A 2,500-nucleotide genomic window follows, 5' to 3' on the forward strand; every position below is an offset into this window, starting at 1 on the left:
ACAGGGGAGAGAGGCATGTGTGTGTGGCTGTGGAGGTCCTGTGGAGGTGCTGTGTGGCCCTTTAATATCACAGGGGGAGAAGCTGGGCCATGAGCCTGGGTGCTGGAGCTCTGATACAGGGGAGAGAGGCATGTGTGTGTGGCTGTGGAGGTCCTATGGGGGTGATGTGTGGCCCTTTAATATCACAGGGGGAGAAGCTGGGCCATGAGCCTGGCCCCTGGAGCTCTGATACAGGGGAGAGAAGCATGTGTGTGTGGCTGTGGAGGTCCTGTGGAGGTGCTGTGTGGGCCTTTAATATCACAGGGGGAGAAGCTGGGCCATTAGCCTGGCTCCTGGAGCTCTGATACAGGGGAGAGAGGCATGGATGTGTGGCTGTGGAGGTGCTGTGTGGGCCTTTAATATCACAGGGGGAGAAGCTGGGCCATGAGCCTGGCTCCTGGAGCTCTGATACAGGGGAGAGAGGCATGTGTGTGTGGCTGTGGAGGTCCTGTGGAGGTGCTGTGTGGCCCTTTAATATCACAGGGGGAGAAGCTGGGCCATGAGCCTGGGTGCTGGAGCTCTGATACAGGGGAGAGAGGCATGTGTGTGTGGCTGTGGAGGTCCTATGGGGGTGATGTGTGGCCCTTTAATATCACAGGGGGAGAAGCTGGGCCATGAGCCTGGCCCCTGGAGCTCTGATACAGGGGAGAGAAGCATGTGTGTGTGGCTGTGGAGGTCCTGTGGAGGTGCTGTGTGGGCCTTTAATATCACAGGGGGAGAAGCTGGGCCATTAGCCTGGCTCCTGGAGCTCTGATACAGGGGAGAGAGGCATGGATGTGTGGCTGTGGAGGTGCTGTGTGGGCCTTTAATATCACAGGGCCAGTGGCTGGGTGATATGCCTGGGTGCTGGAGCTCTGACACAGGGCCAGAGAGGCATGTGTGTGTGGCTGTGGAGGTCCTGTGGAGGTGCTGTGTGGGCCTTTAATATCACAGGGGGAGAAGCTGGGCCATGAGCCTGGCCCCTGGAGCTCTGATACAGGGGAGAGAGGCATGTGTGTGTGGCTGTGGAGGTGCTGTGTGGGCCTTTAATATCACAGGGCCAGTGGCTGGGTGATATGCCTGGGTGCTGGAGCTCTGACACAGGGCCAGAGAGGCATGTGTGTGTGGCTGTGGAGGTCCTGTGGAGGTGCTGTGTGGGCCTTTAATATCACAGGGGGAGAAGCTGGGCCATTAGCCTGGCTCCTGGAGCTCTGATACAGGGGAGAGAGGCATGGATGTGTGGCTGTGGAGGTGCTGTGTGGGCCTTTAATATCACAGGGCCAGTGGCTGGGTGATATGCCTGGGTGCTGGAGCTCTGACACAGGGCCAGAGAGGCATGTGTGTGTGGCTGTGGAGGTCCTGTGGAGGTGCTGTGTGGCCCTTTAATATCACAGGGGGAGAAGCTGGGCCATGAGCCTGGCCCCTGGAGCTCTGATACAGGGGAGAGAGGCATGTGTGTGTGGCTGTGGAGGTCCTGTGTGGCCCTTTAATGTCACAGGGCCAGTGGCTGGGTGATATGCCTGGGTGCTGGAGCTCTGACACAGGGGCAGAGAGGCATGTGTGTGTGTGGCTGTGGAGGTCCTGTGGAGGTGCTGTGTGGCCCTTTAATATCACAGGGGGAGAAGCTGGGCCATGAGCCTGGCCCCTGGAGCTCTGATACAGGGGAGAGAGGCATGTGTGTGTGGCTGTGGAGGTCCTGTGGAGGTGCTGTGTGGCCCTTTAATGTCACAGGGCCAGTGGCTGGGTGATATGCCTGGCTCCTGGAGCTCTGACACAGGGGAGAGAGGCATGTGTGTGTGTGGCTGTGGAGGTCCTGTGGAGGTGCTGTGTGGGCCTTTAATATCACAGGGGGAGAAGCTGGGCCATGAGCCTGGCCCCTGGAGCTCTGATACAGGGGAGAGAAGCATGTGTGTGTGGCTGTGGAGGTGCTGTGTGGCCCTTTAATGTCACAGGCCCAGTGGCTGGGTGATCTGCCTGGGTGCTGGAGCTCTGACACAGGGGCAGAGAGGCATGTGTGTGTGTGTGTGTGTGGCTGTGGAGGTCCTGTGGAGGTGCTGTGTGGGCCTTTAATATCACAGGGGGAGAAGCTGGGCCATGAGCCTGGCCCCTGGAGCTCTGATACAGGGGGAGCATGGATGTGGCTTTGGAGAAGGCAAATATCTAGAGTCTCCGCTCCACTCCCCTCTTTACCTTCCTCGGTGTAAAACTTTGACCGCCAGTTTTTCAAAGTCTTACACCGAGGAAGGTAAAGAGGGGGACCGGTCGGCGAAACTAGAAGTTTCCCCTCTCTTACCTTCCTCGGTGTAAAACTTTGACCGCAAATTTTTCAAAGTGTTACACCGAGGAAGGTAAAGAGGGGGACCGGTCGGCGAAACTAGAAGTTTCCCCTCTCTTACCTTCCTCGGTGTAAAACTTTGACCGCAAATTTTTCAAAGTGTTACACCGAGGAAGGTAAAGAGGGGGACCGGTCGGCGAAACTAGA

The sequence above is a fragment of the Trachinotus anak genome, unplaced genomic scaffold (genome assembly GCF_046630095.1).
Source record: "Trachinotus anak isolate AG129_WGS33_773 ecotype Australia unplaced genomic scaffold, CSIRO_AGI_Tana_v1 ptg000120l, whole genome shotgun sequence".
Classification (NCBI taxonomy): Eukaryota; Metazoa; Chordata; class Actinopteri; order Carangiformes; family Carangidae; genus Trachinotus; species Trachinotus anak.